At 39.5% G+C, this 19,156-nt stretch overlaps 1 pseudogene across 1 annotated transcript in view; it reads left to right on the top strand.

The window, feature by feature from the left end:
* LOC150077415 (RNA-binding protein 1 pseudogene) overlaps window positions 1-19,156 on the top strand; it is a 72,834-nt pseudogene that overhangs the window by 12,413 nt on the left and 41,265 nt on the right. The window contains exon 2 of the transcript XR_016547672.1: window positions 17,785-17,994. The product of XR_016547672.1 is annotated as an RNA-binding protein 1 pseudogene (transcript). The remainder of the gene's footprint in view (window positions 1-17,784; window positions 17,995-19,156) is intronic.

Here is a 19,156-nt window from a genome sequence, read left to right as displayed (position 1 = left end):
CATTTGACTCACCTTCATTTACTCACAGGAGATGATCCACCACAGTGTCCACATTGTTTTCTAAATCTGATTGTGAAACACATTCTCATTGAATGCCCACACTATAATCAAGACAGAAATACAACCCTGCTATCTTTGGTTAACCTTCGCAAACCAATAACTCTAGAGAATGTCATTGGTGACAATGCAAATATCCCTGAATTTTTTAACTTTCTGAAGAAAATTGGAGTTTTTAGTCATTTCTGATTTTTGCCTCTTCTGACATAAGAAGAAATTCTCATATTATTACAATAAAGGAATAGGCGCATTATAGCCAAAGCTGCTTATGCGCCAGAAAACCCCCACAACAACAACAACAACAACAATGGTGGAGATGATAGATGAAATTCATGAGTTTGTGGGTAGTAAATGGATGGCCATTGCACAAAATAGAAGGAACTGGACTGTTGCTGGAGAGGCCTTCATCCTGCAGTGGATTAAAAATGACTGATGATGATGATATTGCATGTAAGAAGTACAGTCGCAATTATCTTTGTTTTTTTCCAGCTGTTGAATGTCTGTTTTTGAATAATAAAGTATGCTCACGCATTGCTCTAAAATAAACAATATTCATCGGCATTGAAAATAGTCAGAACTAAATTCTTCCCATAAATTAAGACATTTTCCACCCATTTTTGTGCTGAACTTGTATCCAAGTCTTATTTTTCTTTATGAAGTTTTTTGTACACAATGTTGTGTCTCCTTTCACTGGCTTAGCCACCCATCTGTAATCTTAAAATCATTTACACTGAGTTCATTCGCAGATTCCTTCGCATTTGCATAGGATATTTTCTAGTGAGCATTGTGAATCATATCAGAAGTGCTTCTTGCACAAGTTCATCCGGCAAAGGTAAAGAAAGCCAACTGGGAAACTTTTAGCAGTCAAATGCATTTCACGGTACTGCAGCTTCTCCCTGCAGTCGCAGTAAATAGTTATGGAATCGGTAATGGCAGTAGAAGTCAATAACGATGTATTGATTAGTTTTTTCTCATTATTAAAAGCAGATTATTGGAGTTGGTGAGTGTAATGCCTTCGCGGCTGAAATTTACTTACGGGTACACCCTCCAGACTGCCTCAATCTTAGGGTGTTTATTCCTCCCCTTTCTGTGTTTTAACCCAATCGGAAAACAACTTCTACTGCAACTACCAATAACATGCACTGTCTGTAGAAGTTGTTTTCATATCGGGTTAAAACAGTGGGTGGGGGGGTGGGATAAATATAAGACTGATGCAGTCTGGAGAGTATACCCATAAGTAAATTTCAGCCCACTCATGAACTCCCATAATCTGCTTTTAATAATAAGAAAACACTAGTCAGTACATTGTTATTGACTTCTACTGCCACTACCGATAACACGCACCATCCTGTTTACTGAGAATGCAGGGAGAAGCTGTGATACTGGGAAACGCTTTTGCCCGGTAAAAGTTTCCCATGGTTCTCGTGTTGGCTTTTTTTTTTTTTTTTACCTTAGCCGTTCATCCTTTCCACATCTTTTTTCTGTTCTTTAATTTCACACAAAAGAAGCTGTGAAACATAGTTTAGTTCAACTTCTTTCTGGTTATATTTAGGTAAGGCATATTTAGATAAGCACTTAGAATTTTGTTCTTTTCACTGAAACTTAATATATCAAAGTTTCTGTGATGTTTCTATTCTAAGAAAAAAAGAAATCACTTCAATTTGCAACGGATGTCATTTGCAAACTAAACTGTAGTTTATCCACAGAAAGCAAATAGTGGATGCAGTACTGCACAATGCAAGTGTGTGTTGTTATTTGGTTTTTAGGAGCATTAGCAACTAAGGCCATATTGCTCCGGTGAGGTGGTTATTCCCTGACCTTTCCGCATCCTCCATATTTGATGGTGACGGGCTCGATCCCCGGTCTAATCAAGAAGCGTCGAATCAAGATAAACTGTAGTTTATCCACAGAAAGCAAATAGTGGATGCAGTACTGCACAATGCAAGTGTGTGTTGTTATTTGGTTTTTAGGAGCATTAGCAACTAAGGCCATATTGCTCCGGTGAGGTGGTTATTCCCTGACCTTTCCGCATCCTCCATATTTGATGGTGACGGGCTCGATCCCCGGTCTAATCAAGAAGCGTGTGCTGCGCACTGCTGCTCCTTCCCACCTGGCTACGGAGGCGCCTCAAGTGTGTGAGATCATGTGATAACTTCTGAGAAAACTTCAAATGTTTTCTCAGAATTTGAACTGGTGTTCGAATTAAACACCAGTAACTTGCATACCTAGCTGTAAAACTTTACAATAGTGGTTTAGATTGCTCATCTCCCAAACTGTATAGCCTGATAGCAAAAGCATCATTTTCTTGATTGTTCACATGCATTTGTTTACAGGTATTCTCCTGCTTTTTCCTAAAAGCTACAGAAATGTGGCAGGGGTTAAAAGGTACCACTTTCACACGACAAGAGATGACATGAACATTATTTGGCATGATCTGGGTTAGTATTAGTGGCAAATGATCCAAGAAAGCAAGCTTATAAAGATCAGCAAAAAAAAAAAAAAAAACTTCACCCATTCATACTCTGCAAGAATTTGTAGTTCTTCCTTGAATTTATTTAAACTACCTGCTGGCTGAAGGCAAACTTCCAAACATCTATCCTACAACCATCCTTCCTCAATATGAATTTAAGGCCCTCCCCATCTTCATGTATAGGCTTAGCAAGAGGAAAAATGCCATAGATGCTTAGCTTACTCAATATATTCAAGGCCTTAAACACCTTGGTCAGATCTCCTGCAGATAGCTATTCTCTAGATGCTGCAATTTGCAGAACTGGAACCTGTCTTGGTAAGATCATCCTTTTTTTTTTTTTTTTCCCTTCACCAGTCTCATTGCCCTTCTCTGCACCTATTCCAGATCTATCCTTCTTAAAATGAGGCCTCCAGACCTGTACAGTACTCAAGATACAGCCTAACCATGGCCTTGTACAAGGGGATAATCACCTCCTTATCCCTGCTAACAAAGTTTCTGTATATCACTGACAAACCCCATGAGTGATCCTTGCAGTGTTTGCACTGGCACAGTTATCACAATCATTTAGCTCTCAGCCCTAACTGCTACATGTGATAATTGCCATTCCTAAAAACTTTACAGATGAATGTCGATTCAGAATATTTATTCATTTTATCTGCAACCTAAACATAATTATCAATACTTAAGCCATTCATATCTAGTGGTGCAGTATGGTTCTCTTTCCTTCTGGTGTTAACATAAGTAAAGTATTCTTTCAACTACTTAACCATGTCACTCTCAGTGCCTCTTATAAACTAGTACAAACTAGTCTGCTATCAGGTCACCAATTGGGGTTAGCAACTAAGGCAGATTATAAGTTCTTGGCTAAAAATGCAAAGAAAAAGTAGCATAAGAAAGGCTACGTATAGTATTTGCATACAGGTCTGGAAACCTCATTTAAGGAAGATGATCTCTTGGAATGGGTACAGAGAGGAGCAACGAGATTAGGTAGGAACACAGTGGTACTCTATACTTTGTACCACAAAATACTTTGGTTCTGCAGATTGTAGCACTTGGAAACTAGGTGCTTGCAAGGTTACCTTATTATAATGTTTAAAACTTTAAATGGTTTGAGTAAAAAAGTATGGATGGCATTCTGACTTGCTCAGTCAACACACATAAGGAGACAAATTTAAATTTAAAACTCTCAGCCAGAGAGTAAACTACTAGCTGTGTTGTGGAGGTATGTGGTTTGAGTAGATTTAGAGGAATGAGATGTTATTAGGGAGGATGGACAGATGTTGAGGTATGTACGAGGGGCATTAAATAAATTATCTGCCAATGAAGGAAATGCAACAGGCAAAAATCTGGTTTTATTTTTCTGTATAACTCCCCCTGAACTTCAATACACTTATTCCATTTTGTTGAAAATGAGGAAAAACCAGGCAAATTAAATTCTTTATCCTTTCCATCAAAGAATGCAAAAACAGCAGACTTCAGTTCATCATCATCATAACTTACCCATCCACCTCACAGTCCAAGGCTAGCTTTGGATTTGATTTAAGAATTCTTGGCGCAAGAGCTACTGCGGCTAAAATGCGCCTGTAAGATTTTATATAATGGTTTTGTGCTAGCTTTGGATGGGTGAGTTCTGTAAAGGCATGGTCTCTCAAAGTGGCAACAACAGAAAATAACCTGTGCACTGGTATGTTGTCCTGAAGAAGCAGCACACCTCTGGAAAGTTTTCCAGTGTTTTTCCTTCATGACATCCCTTAGGCTGTACAATAGGGATACAGCAGGCATATGACTCGCCAGTGGGACTGTCTGCTTGTGTTCCAAATAGTGAACGTACAAAATTTCCTCAGCATCCCAGAAAATGGTGGCCATAATCTTGCCAGCTGAAGGTTGTCTGATATTTTTTGGGTGGAGGAGAACCCTTGCACTTCCATTGCATTGATTCTTGCTTGGTTTCAGGATCCCAGTGATGAACCAATGTTTCATCTGTAACAATTCTGGATATGGAAGTTTCAGGATCCCTTCCGTAAAGCTCTAAATTCTCCTCACAACTCTGAATTGCTTCTGCACAGGTGTTGGAAATCTGAGGACCCACTTTGTACTGACCTAACTCATGTTGATCCCAAATGTTCTTGTAGGATAGTTATAACTGCTCTCTCAAATATGTTATATTCCCTAGAGATTTTGGGCACATTTAAACATATGTCATTTAGCACAGGGGTTTCCACAGCATGACACATTTCTAGAGTGGTTGCTGTCACACGCCTTCCTGGATGCAGATCATCTTCCATGGACTACAGGTGCATTTCACCTGGTACTCTGAAGGTGCACTGTTGCTATACACAGCTACCATCCATTCATGAATTGCCTTTAGTCCATTTCCTTTTTTGGTGAGGAACTTAATGACTGAACGATGCCTCAATTTCAGCAAATCTGTAATTTGATACAGGTTCTTCCTTCTTTCTGTTACAGCAGCACAACCTAAAAACATAGTGGGATCAAAATTAGTATGATTCAAGTTATGATATTTAGGAACATGATAAATCATGAATCATTGAAATATAACTATGGGAAGTATCTTGAGTAGATATTAATTGAATCCCCCTTGTAGGTTTTTTTTTTTTTCCCCTGATGCTGTGTAAGCTTGCTTTGCTTGTTTGTCATTACTGCTAATAATAAAACCAAACTGCCTTTCTGACTGCAGTGAACCTGTCTGATATCTGTGTATATACTTCACTGGAAGCCTTCTGTATATTTTACCTAAAATTGGTGCCAGGGCTCTAGGGGTAACCAAAATGCAGGTCAGATGGATCTCAGTCTACATTCTTTATTAAAATATTTACCTTAGCTTTCTTCCATAGCTTACGAAATTAAACTCTTCTGATCGAAAGTTGAGGTCAGAAGAGTACAAATTCATTGGGATACTGGCCGCAGGTGCCAGGTGTTTTCTCGCCTGCATCAGTTTTTCTCTCTGCTTATTACATTTTACTGTTAAGTAGCTCTACTATCTTAGAAGTCCTAGGAAGAGAGCCGAGAAAAAGGAGGTACAGTTTTCTTTAATTTTTATTAGTTTTACTAACTCACACTTGACCACCAAGTGTGTATAAGGCAATGGTCAGGCCACACCTAGAGTACTGTATACAGGTCTGGAGGCCTCATTTCAAGAAGGATGTAGAGCTGCTGGAACGAGTACAGAGAAGGGCAACAAGATTAGTGAATGGAACAAAGGGGTGCTCTTACGAAGAAAGGCTAAAGTTTTGCAAATTACCATGTCTGGAGATTAGGCACCAGCGAGGTGATCTGATAGAGGTGTATAAAGCCTTGAATGGTTTGAGCATGCTGAATGCTGATGTGATTCTTCCTCTTGCTCAGAATAATCACCTGAGAGGGCATAAATTCAAACTGAGGGAAAGACAGATGTAGGATAGACGTGCCGAAATTTGCCTTTAGCCAGCGGGTGGTTGGTTGGTGGAACAGACTTCCATCCCTTGTCGTGGAAGTTGATAGCCTAAATAAATTTAAGGCTCAGCTGGACAGGTATTTCGAACGAACAGAGGGGTGAAGTGGAAGTGTTTTTTTTTTGGCTGATGCTGCATAAGCTTGCTTTCTTGCATCAGGTGCCTCTACTAATGCTAAAGAGACTGTGCTCCTGCCTCCCCAATGGCAGGGCCATCTAATTTCTGTGTGATTGTAATACTACATGTTATGAAATGAAATTTTGTTTATTAGCATTAGTAGAGGCATTTGATGCAAGAAAGCAAGCTTATGCAGCATCAGCCAAATAAAAAAAAAAACACTTCCACTTCACCCCTCTGTTCGTTCGAAATACCTGTCCAGCTGAGCCTTAAACTTATTTAGGCTATCAACTTCCACGACAAGGGATGGAAGTCTGTTCCACCAACCAACCACCCGCTGGCTAAAGGCAAATTTCCGCACGTCTATCCTACATCTGTCTTTCCTCAATTTGAATTTATGCCCTCTCAGGGGATTATTCTGAGCGAGAGGAAGAATCCCATCAGCATTGAGCATGCTGGTGCCTAGTCTCCAGACACTGTAATTTGCAAAATTTAAGCCTTTCTTCGTGAGAGCACCCCTTTGTTCCATTCACTAATCTTGTTGCCCTTCTCTGTACTCATTCCAGCAGCTCTACATCCTTCTTGAAATGAGGCGTCCAGACCTGTATACAGTACTCTAGGTGTGGCCTGACCATTGCCTTATACAAGGGAATAATCACCTCATTATCCCTGCTAGAAAAATTCCTGTACATCATTGACAACACACCATGAGCTACCCGTGTAGCACCACAGAGTTGATACGTTGCTCTGGGGTTACTGTTTCTCATATGTAGTACTTTACATTTGTCAACGTTAAACTTCATCTGCCACCTCTCAGCCCATCTGCTCAACCTTTCCAGATCCTGTTGCAGCAGTATAGCATCAGTAGTGTCCTTCATAACCCTGCCAATCTTTGAATAGTCTGCAAACTTGGACATTAAGCTTGATATACCATCAATATCATTTATAAATACAGAAAACAACAATGGATCCAGCACTGAACTCTGAGGAACTCCACTAATAAGATTAGTCCACGATGAGCAGTGTCCATTGATTACCACTCTGTCTTCTCCCCCTCAGCCACCCCTTTATCCACAGCAGCAATTTGCCTCCAATGTCACACTGCTCCAATTTGTGCAACAGTATCAAAAGCCTTTCTAAGATCCAAGTATATAATATCAAAGTTATTCCCTGCATCCAGTTCCTTTGTGACTCCATCATAGTATCCAATCAAATTGGTCAGGCAAGACTTCCCCTTAAAAAAACCATGCTGTGTCCGAGCTATAACTGAAGTCTTGTCTAAATGATCCTGCAGTGCTTCTTTAACCAGTGCCTCCATTAATTTTCCTTGAACAGAAGTTAAACTCACAGGTCTGTAATTACTTGTGTCAGCCTTTGATCCTCCTTTGTGAATTGGGGTCACATTTGAACATTTCCAGTCTATGGGTACCTCCCCTGAGTCCAAGGAAGCTCTCATAATTATGGCTAAGGGTTTGCTTACTTCCTTTGCTGCCTCCTTTAATATAACTGGATAGATCCCATCCACCCCGGGTGCCTTTCTTGTGTTTATCTTCAACAGTTTCTCCTCCACTTTACTCCCAGTTATTTCAAGATTCTTTAGCTTACTGCTAGAGTTGAATACACCTCTGGCATTCCCCTCGCTGAATAACTCCTCATGTGTGAATGTCGATGCAAAATATTCATTTAGTTTGTTAGCTACCTGAGCAGGATCATCAACAGTTGACCCATCGATATCAAGTGGACCAATCTGATTCATCCCCTTCCTTCTAGAGTTTACATAAGTAAAGAACTCTTTGCTGTTTTTCTTTGCATCCCTTGCCAAGGATTTCTCGTAATCTTCCTTCGCCTGCCTAACCTCCTTTGTAACTTGGTTACAGATCAACTTGTATCTATCATAGGCTTCTGTGTCATGTTAATTTGTATGTATCCAATGCATGTTTCTTCTCTGCCATATGCCTCATCAGTTCATCTGACATCCATTTTGGCCTAAACCTTGAACAATATTTCTTAGTTGGTATGTAAAGCCTAGTAGCTTCCAAGATAAGTTCTTTGAATGCTTCCCATTTTGCATTTGCTGTTGGTAACATCATCAGTTGGTCCCACTGTATAGAATTTAAATACTGTCTCAGTCCATCGTAGTCGCCTTTATGAAAGCAATAACCCTTCCTTTTACTCCTAATGGTAGTTACCTCTTTGAGTATATCCCACTTCAGCACACTGTGATCACTGTCACCTAGTGGTTCATTTATCTGCAGATTCTTAATGCATGAAGAATCACTGCTAATAATCAAATCAAGAGTATTCCTCCCTCTAGTTGCCTCCCGAACATGCTGATGTAGAAAACACTCATCCAATAAATCCACAAAAGCCTTGCTAGTGTGTGAGTGACCAGCTCCCAGATTCCAGTCAATATCTGGGAAATTAAAATCTCCCATTATAAGACTCTCTGATTTACTGGCCCACTCTATTTCCCTGTACAGTTTCTTATTATATTCATCAGAGTCATTAGGCCTATAGCCCACTCCTACTCTCAATTTTGATCTCCCAATGCTTATGGCACACCAAACTGACTTGACACTGCACTGTCCAGCGATGTCCACTGGCTTCACTTCCTTGGATTTTAAGTATTTCTTAACTAATAGCATAACCCCTCCTCCCTTCCTATCCATTCCTGTAGAAGTTGTACTCCCCAAATTCCAATTCTGCATTCCTTATATCTGTGTGACACCACATCTCTGATATCCCAACAATATCTGCCTTTGATGTTTTGAGCAATACCTCTAATTCATCAAATTTATTTACTAAACTCCTAGCATTGGTGTACACGCAAGTATACATGCACCTATTTCTATTCTTAGCTACCCTAACACAACCCATGTGTTTACTTGTACCGTAATGATTCCCAGCAGTCTCTAAAATATCCTGCATCTTGTTTTTCAGGCTTCTGCTCATTCCAATAGAAGCAGTGCAAGAATCTCTTTCACCTCTGCCAGTGGCTACTGTTAATCTATTAGGCCTTGTATCCCCCCAAGCTGGCAGTTTTCCGACCCACCTAACACTGCCTCGATAGTATCAGCAGATATTCTTGCACCCTTTCTATTTAAGTGTATCCCATCCCTGTAGAAGCAATCTCTCTCTCTCTTGTTAACAAGTACAGTCCAGGCTGAAAAAAATTCTACCCCTTGAGCCTTGCACAATCTTTCCAGGGCCGAATTGATTGACAAGGCTCTCATCATATACTCCCTCCTATCGTGTCTGGGCAGAATTGCAGACACTTTCAAATTCAACCCTATTTCACGGCTTTTTTTTCAACAGTGACCTGTACTTGTTAAGCAATTCTGCCGGTTTCCTACTCTTGATTGTTTACCTATATTTTATATCTAACTTCATGCTAATGCCATATTTACTTTATTATTTCTTGCTGTTCTCCAGTAAAACTCACACTGTAGTGGGAGTGTTAACTGCAATATATTTAAAAATAATAATAAATTAATAATAGACAAACTATTTTGGATAAAAATTCAAGCATAAAATAAACAATATCCAACTTTCCATAGCTGTAGGAACAACTGTCCTGTGAGAAGAACTGTAATCATCTGCAAAAGGCTAAAGTCAAAAATGATAACAAAGGTGGTAGTCTGTCAGACCCTTTTTACATGTACTTCCAAAAAATACCATGTTGCTTATTTGGGTAAAATTATAAGCATATTTGGGAACTGGTGATAGACATGCAGTAGGTATTTCATGGAATGGTCTACCATACTAGGCACCATTGCCTAAGAGAGAGAGGAAAAAAAAAAAAATTGTCAAACTACGGAACTTACTGGACAAATTGGTTTGCCGCTACCACACTTTAGTGCTGCCCGCTCTGTAAACAAACAGTGTGTGTTATCTGTCTGGAGTAGAAGTGGAGAGCGATATATTGATTGCCAAGGCATGACGACCATGTACTGATTGGTGCATGAACACAACAGACGATGACATCTTGGCATTAAGTGACTGATTGACATTTGGCATGTATATCAGTAATAAAGTTTTTTTAATAGCAAAAACACTGAACTCCAAATTTCTGATTTTAATAATATAATGAGAAAAAACATAATAAAGAACATAAAAATGAACAGAAGAGTGCTTTCTCAGAAAAAAAAAATCAATTTCATGAATACAAATCATATATTTGCACCTCAATAGCTATTTGATTAATAATATTCTGAAAAGAATCTTTGTGATTTTTCCCATAAATTTGATGCCACATGACACCATATATTCATTTATGTGACCAGTCAACATATGTTTACAGCTGCCATTTAATCTTTTAGTCACACTTTTTAGTCTCTTCCACTGGGCTTCGTGTTATTTGTATGTGGATCTACAAAATGTTTTACAGTTAAATGCTTGTGATTCTGTTTTTTTTTTTTTTTTTAGGAGCATTTGCAACTAGGGCCATATTGCTCCGGGAATATGCGGTGGTCATTCCCTGACCTTTCCGCATCCTCCGTATTTGGTGGTGACGGGCTCGAACCCCCATCTAATCAAAAAGCGTGTGCTACGCACTGCTGCTCCTTCCCACCTGGCTACGGAGGCGCCTCTAAAGCTATAAAATACAATATCCATGCCATTCATCTATTATGATGGTAGTTTGTTTTTTTTTCACGACTTTTGGAATCCATAAAAGAATTTTTGCTTTCCGATTTTTTATGAATTTCATATACACAAACTTTGATTCTGTTTCAAATACTCCAAACACCCATTTCTTCTTAGCAGTTAAATTTTGTCATCTATGATGTTTTGGATTTTCCAATACTGTTTCATCTGCTTCTACAGTTTTCCCTGATCCCCCCCCCCCCCCCCAACTTAATGTTTTTTTTTTTTTTTTTTTTTAACAACTGCAATTTGCAAATATCTCTTAGTTTCTTATAAAACTTAATTGTTGTTACTTCCGAAATCTCCAAAGGAATGCTGTCATAGTTACTGGCATGCGCATTGACCAAAAGTATACAATATACGTTATCTTTTTTAATGGAAGTTTTGTGCTTTCCTTAAACTATGTGTTAATGAAGAAACTCGTGAAGAACATTTTTTACAATGCCAGAACTTTCCACTTGGCACTTTTCGTGATTCAATTAGTTTAAAATAATCATTGCACTTAAAACAGTACAATTTCATTTTCCTTATAAATTTCTTCCATCTTTAAAAGATTCATCACTACTATTACCTATTTACCGTTCAATACAAAACTAATTATGCACTGTTCTTTACTCATAAATACACATTATCGTGTCGTCTTTACAAACGACATGATAATGTGTATTTATGAGTAAAGACGGATCAATTATTACACGTCCACGGATCAATTATTACATCGCATGTCACACCCACGTGTCAATCAATATATCGCTCTCGACTTCTGCTCTAGACCGATAACATGCACGGTCTGTTTACCGAGTGAGCAACACTGAAGTGCGGTGGCGGCAAACAAGTTTGTCCGGTAAGTTTCCCGTAGTTTGCTGTGGTTCTCGTGTTGGCTTTCTTTACTGTAGCCAATTTTTTTTATATGGACAGTGCAAGTTGATCCTGTTTATTGCTGTTTGAAAATTACATTTGTATCCTTCCCATTTCATTAGACCTTACAGCTGTTTTCTATCAAAGATACTTATTCTACCCCATATACTATTCTGCATCAAAATGTTGAACTATCAATCCCAGGCATTTGTTTCCTAATATTATGTGCTTATGATTTAATATACATGTCTACATAGAAATGAAATAACTTTGAAGGCTTGTAACTTTATTGGAGAATGCAAAATGAGAAATATTCATACATGCTATAGTGAATATACTCGAGTTTCGTATATGTTTGATCATAGTGTAAAGATGCATTAGGGTATGTAATGTCTGTGATGTTGAACCATCACATGCATTCAGTATATGTACCATTTATATCACAGACTAAGTCACAATGGTATTCAGTTTTCCTCCTTATAGTCTAACATATTAGGGGATACAGAAGCCACTGCTGATGTAATGTGTCCTTTCAGCTGAACAGTGTAGACTTATACTTTTGTGGTTTACAGTTTGCCTTTCATATTTCCCACACAAAAAAAAAAAAAAAAAAAATGGAAGCGTAAGGTCAGGTAATCTAGGTGGCCAAGGAATTGGTTCATCTCTACCTCGAATGTCTGGCATTAAGGAAGAAGCAAACATCATGAGACCAGTGAGGACCCCTCTAATTGTAGTGCCACAAAAAAACAAAGCATATCTAAGTACTCATGACCTGTTGCAGATTTTTCCACAAAGAATAACAGCAACAATCCCTTACCCATAAGGCTGCACCAAATGTTAACTTTTGGATTCTCCATTCCCCTATGTGACTTGTCCACATGTTTGAAATGTTGCTTCGTCGAAGAACATGATCCTGTTCAGACTGCCCAGCATGTGCTTTGCACATTTTTCCCATTGATTTGATCATCGGGTGTTATCTTCTGAAATAGTTGGTTTATATTATGGATAGATCTGTAGCTGTGTGTGCATAATTTTCTAGACAGTTACACATGGAGACAGCATGTGTGTTCACTACTCATCCGATGTTTTAGGTTTTCCTCTGCTTTGCTGTTTCAGAACTGCCAATTTCCTCTAATTTCTTTTTGTAGCCCAGTGGTTCTAACACTTAGCCATAGGATATGTAGACCAGGTTGAATCCCCCCACTGGACAAAAAATAATCCAAAGGTTGGCAGGGTGATTAATGACCATAATCATTAATGGCAGTTGAGGTTTAACATTAACAAATGCAAGGTAGCATATTGGTAGCAGAATTCCCAGATTAACTTAACAATTGGTTGGTACTACACTCAGATGCGATATGAGGTTCTCGGAGCAGTGCAAACAGGATGCAAGGACAGCTCGTGGGGTTTTGCCGGTGATATACAGGGTGTTTCCAAAATACACGGCATAACTTCAGGAATGAATTCCTCATATGTACACAATAAAAATATTTTATATCAACATAGTTCCAGAAATGCTTGGTTTCCGAGTTTTGAAGGTCTGTCTATGACACTTAAATGTTCACATCACCTTATAGTAATTGTTCAAAATGTCCACCTTGTGCCTGAATATGGGCCTCATATCGACGTCTCATGGACTCATGAAGACGATGCCAAATTCCTGGCATGTTTCATATTGTCTCACAACCTGCCACAATTCGATTGTGGAGAGTTTCCACATCAGCTATTGGAGTCGAATACACCAATGACTTTAAATGGCCCCACAAGAAGAAATCTAGTGGGTTTAAATCAGTGACCAGGAAACCTTCGATTCAGGTAATTGCGGGCTAGGTGGCTGAAATGTGCAGGAGTGCCATCGTGCATGAAGTGCCCTTGTTGATGAGTGATCAGTGGTGTGTCGTCCAAGAAATCAGGCATGTCGTTTTCCCAGAAAGTTTCTGTACGTCTGCCCTGTGAGTTTGTTTGGAAGTACATGGGGCCCAAATAACTTATCACCAAAAACACCTGCCCAGATGTTGAGGCTGAACCGCTGTTGGTGATGTGATGGAAGAATTGCATCAAATGAAAGAAATCAGCATGTATGGGCTTTCCTCAGCCCATACATGCTGATTGTGAAAGTTTTGGATTCCGTCTCGTGTGAACTGTGCTTCATCTGCGAATATCACTAAGGCAGGAAAGTGAGGAGTTGTACCACACTGCTGCAAGAACCACTGGCAGAACATAACTCGTGCAGGGTAATCTGCTGATGACAAGGCCTGTACCTGTTACAGATGGTAAGGATACAGATGGTGTTCTCGCAACACTCCAAATAATCGAACGTTGAACAGCCAGTTGCATTGCTATTCTGCGTGTGCTGATTCCAGGAGTCGCATGAACAACATCCAAAATCTCCTCCTCTACTTCAGTAGTTGTAGATCTTGGTCATCCTCTGTTGGCAGTACGAGGTGTAAAGGTCCCATGTTCACAAAGGTGGTGATGGATACCTTCAAACGTTTTCCTGTCTGGACATCTTCGTTCTTGGAACCTTTTGTGGTACAAACGAGGAGCCTTCAGAGCATTGCCGTCCACCAAACTGTACATAAAGTGCATATCCACTTGCTCCTGATTTGAGTACGTGGTGAGTAGGTCGGAATGGAAAACCACTAGATTCTGTCAGTACCTTGTGATGAAGGAAATCACCTGCGGGAGATAAGACATTCCAATTAATAACTCGGGAACCAAACATTTCCGGAACTACGTTGATAAAAAAATATTTTTATTGTCTACATATGTGGAACTCATTCCTGGAGTTATGTCGTGTATTTTTGAGCCACCCTGTATAGGAACTTGCTAATAGGGATAAGGAGGTGAACATCCCTTTGTACAAGGCCATGGTTAGGCCATTAGCATTAGTAGAGGCATTTGATGCAAGAAAGCAAGCTTATGTAACATCAGCCAAAAAAAAAAAAAAAAAAACCCCACTTCCACTTCACCCCTCTGTTCATTCAAAATACCTGTCCAGCTGAGCCTTAAACTTATTTAGGCTATGAACCTCCACGACAAGGGATGGAAGTCTGTTCCACCAACCAACCACCCCGTTGGCTAAAGGCAAATTTCCACACGTCTATCCTACATCTGTCTTTCCTCAATTTGAATTTATGCCCTCTCAGGTGATTATTCTGAGCTAGTGGAAGAATTCCATCAGCATTGAGCATGCTCAAACCATTCAAGGCTTTATACACCTCTATCAGATCACCTCGCTGGTGCCTAGTCTCCAGACACTGTAATTTGCAAAACTTCAGCCTTTCTTCGTAAGAGCACCCCTTTGTTCCATTCACTAATCTTGTTGCCCTTCTCTGTACTCGTTCCAGCAGCTCTACATCCTTGAAATGAGGCCTGCAGACCTGTATACAGTACTCTAGGTGTGGCCTGACCATTGCCTTATACAAGGGAATAATCACCTCCTTATCCCTGCTGGAAAAAATCCTGTATATCATTGACAATACTCTATGAGCTACTCTTGCAGCCCGTCTGCACTGCTCAGAGAACTTCATATCTGCCTGCACAACCACCCCCAAGTCCCTTTCATTCTCTACCACTGTCAGTGTAGTACCACAGAGTTGATACGTTGCTGTTTCCCATGTGTAGTACTTTACATTTGTCAATGTTAAACTTCATTTGCCACCTCTCAGCCCATCTGCTCAACCTTTCCAGATCCTGTTCCAGCAGCATAGTGTCAGTAGTGTCCTTGACAACCCTGCCAACCTTGGTATCGTCTGCAAACTTGGACATTAAGCTTGATATACCATCATCAATATCATTTATAAATACAGAAAACAACAATGGATCCAGCACTGAACTCTGAGGAACTCCACTAATAAGATTAGTCCACGATGAGCAGTGTCCATTGATTACCACTCTCTGTCTTCTCCCCCTCAACCACCCCTTTATCCATAGCAGCAATTTGCCTCCAATGTCACACTGCTCCAATTTGTGTAGCAGTCTTCCATGTGCATCAAAAGCCTTTCTAAGATCCAAGTATATAATATCAAAGCTATGTCTAAATGATCCTGCAGTGCTTCTTTAACCAGTGCCTCCATTAATTTTTCTGGAACAGAAGTTAAGCTCACAGGTCGATAATTACTTGTGTCAGCCTTTGATCCTCCTTTGTGAATTGGGGTCACATTTGCACATTTCCAGTCTATGGGTACCTCCCCTGAGTCCAAGGAAGCTGTCATAATTATGGCTAAGTGTTTGCTTACTTCATTTGCTGCCTCCTTTAATATAACTGGATAGATCCCATCCACCCCGGGTGCCTTTCTTGTGTTTATCTTCAAGAATTTCTCCTCCACTTTACTCCCAGTTATTTCAAGATTCTGTAGCTTGCTGCTAGAGTTGAATACACCTCTGGCATTCCCCTCGCTGAATAACTCCTCATGTGTGAATGTCGATGCAAAATATTCATTTAGTTTGTTAGCTACCTGAGCAGGATCATCAACATTTGACCCATCAATATCAAGTGGACCAATCTGATTCATCCCCTTCCTTCTAGGGTTTACATAAGTAAAGAACTCCTTGCTGTTTTTCTTTGCATCCCTTGCCTAACCTCCTTTGTAACTTGGTTGCATATCAACTTGTATCTATCATAGGCTTCTGTGTCGTGTTAATTTGTAAGTATCCCATGCATTTTTCTTCTCTGCCATATATCTGCCCAGATGTTGAGGCTGAACCGCTGTTGGTGATGTGATGGAAGAATTGCATGTGGGCTTTCCTCAGCCCATACATGCTGATTGTGAAAGTTTTGGATTCCGTCTCGTGTGAACTGTGCTTCATCTGCGAATATCACTAAGGCAGGAAAGTGAGGAGTTGTACCACACTGCTGCAAGAACCACTGGCAGAACATTACTCGTGCAGGGTAATCTGCTGATGACAAGGCCTGTACCTGTTACAGATGGTAACGATACAGTTGGTGTTCTCGCAACACTCCAAATAATCGAACGTTGAACAGCCAGTTGCATTGCTATTCTGTGTGTGCTGATTCCAGGAGTGGCATGCACAACATCCAAAATCTCCTCCTCTACTTCAGTAGTCGTAGATCTTGGTCATCCTCTGTTGGCAGTACGAGGTATAAAGGTCCCATGTTCACAAAGGCGGTGATGGATACCTTCAAACGTTTTCCTGTCTGGACATCTTCGTTCTTGGAACCTTTTGTGGTACAAACGAGGAGCCTTCAGAGCATTGCTGTTCACCAAACTGTACATAAAGTGCATATCCACTTGCTCCTGATTTGAGTACGTGGTGAGTAGGTCGGAATGGAAAACCACTAGATTCTGTCAGTACCTTGTGATGAAGGAAATCACCTGCTGGAGATAAGACATTCCAATTAATAACTCGGGAACCAAACATTTCCGGAACTACGTTGATAAAAAAATATTTTTATTGTCTACATATGTGGAACTCATTCCTGAAGTTATGTCGTGTATTTTTGAGACACCCTGTATAGGAACTTTGCTAATAGGGATAAGGAGGTGAACATCCCTTTGTACAAGGCCATGGTTAGGCCTTGTACAAGTTGCAAAGCATCTTGAGTACTGTATGCAGGTTTGGAGTTCTCATTTTAGGAAGGATGTAGGTCTACAGGAATGGATGCAGAGAATGGCAATGAGATTGGTGAAGGGAATAAAAGGGTGCTCTTACCAAGAAAGGCTTCATTTGTGCAAATTGCAGTATTTGTAGACTAGGCACCTGCAATGAGATTTGATTGATATGTTTAAGGCCTTGAATAGATTGAATAAGCTCAGTGTTGATGGCATTCTTCCCCCTGCTGAGACTAAACGCATGAGGGGGCATAAATTCAAATTGAGGAGGGTGATTGTAGGATAAATGTATGGAAGTTTCCCTTCAGCATCAGCAGCTGCTTGATTTTTGGAGCAATTTCTCTTTTTTTGCTGACTTCCTATAAGCTTGCCTTTTTCATCATTTGCCACTACTAATACTAATTCAGTCTGAAACATATATAAAAAAGTTTTGTGGCTTCAAAGTTTTGTTTCTGTGTAGACACCCTGTATATTAAATGCATACTCTTTTTGAACTTAAGAGAAAATTTATTTTTGTTATATATGAAATTTATAAACTTTGTTTCATATTTTATTATTAAACAATACATCTTTACAATTTAATCATTGCATATTGCTAATTTCTGTAAAGAATGTCACGCCACAGAGAATGGAGTCTTGAGTGTAAAGTTTTTGTTGGAAATTTGGGAAGTGGTGTTGCAAAGCATGAATTAGAAGCAGCATTCAGCAAGTTTGGACCATTGCGGAATGTGTGGGTTGCCCGAAATCCTCCTGGGTTTGCATTTGTTGAGTTTGAGGATCCTAGGGATGCTGAAGATGCAGTATCTGCACTTGATGGAATGTAAGTTTGTATGGTTTTCATTTTGTATATTATTTATTTATTTATTTATTTTTATTATTATTTTTTTAATATAATACAGGCATCTCAAACCTTGTAAGCCCAGCAGGCACAGGCCACTATATTCTTGTTTTATTAATTCCAGCATGTTAATATTGTTTTAAAAGATGTACCAGAACTGGGAAGGTTTATTTTTTGAAATTCTAATGTGAAATCTGACAGAATTTTGTATTTTGTTAAATTTGTCTTCACTCAGCTGTTCGTTGCTAATTTTAAATTTCTGCACTTTTTTAAATTCTAATGATGATAAATTGAGAGGTGCAAAGTATTTTAGTTGCAGAAAAAGTATATCATCATCATCAGCCATTTTCAATCCACTGCAGGATGAAGGCCTCTCCAGCAACTTTCCAGTTCCTTCTGTTTTGTGCAATGGACTTCCATTTACTACCCACAAACTCATGAATTTCATCTGTCCATCCCCGTTGTTGTCTTCCAGGTTTTCTTCTAGCTCCTCTTGGGTTCCATTCTGTTATTTTCTTAGTCCATCTGTCATCATGTCTTCGAGCTATATGTCCTGCCCAAGACCATTTTAGTTCTTTAGTTTTGATAAGAATGTCCTTTACTTGAGTTTGCTGCCTAATCCATGTGTTTCTCTTGTTATCTAACAAGTCTGATTCCCAGTATAATTCGTTCCATTCTTCGCTGTGTAGTTCTCAGCTTCTATTCCATTCTTTTGGTGAATACCCAAGTTTCACTTCCATAAGTCATGGTGGGGAGTATACATTGGTTCATTTACGTTTCAGACAAATTGGGATATTGCTCCTCAGTATGTGACTATATTTCCTGAATGCTATACATCCAAAATTTATTTTTCTCTTGACTTCTAGCCATTTATCATTATTACAGCTAATGATTTGTCCCAGATAAGTATATGACTCCACCTTTTCAATTACTGCTCCTTCAATAATTATATCACTTTCTGTGGCATACTTGTTCATCATTACTGATTAAGTTCTTCTGAGTTCAGTTCAACTGATTAAGATTTTCCTCAAATTCTTTGGGATCGTGGCTTATGACCACAATGTCAACTGAAATCGTAAATGGTTTACGTACTCTCCATTCACATTGACTCCTTTCTGTGACCAGTCTAATCTTCTGAAAGCTT

The sequence above is a fragment of the Mastigoproctus giganteus genome, chromosome 12, assembly GCF_048544385.1.
Source record: "Mastigoproctus giganteus isolate SK-2022 chromosome 12, ASM4854438v1, whole genome shotgun sequence".
Lineage (NCBI taxonomy): Eukaryota > Metazoa > Arthropoda > Arachnida > Uropygi > Thelyphonidae > Mastigoproctus > Mastigoproctus giganteus.
This window is presented reverse-complemented; position numbering and strand designations above follow the sequence as displayed.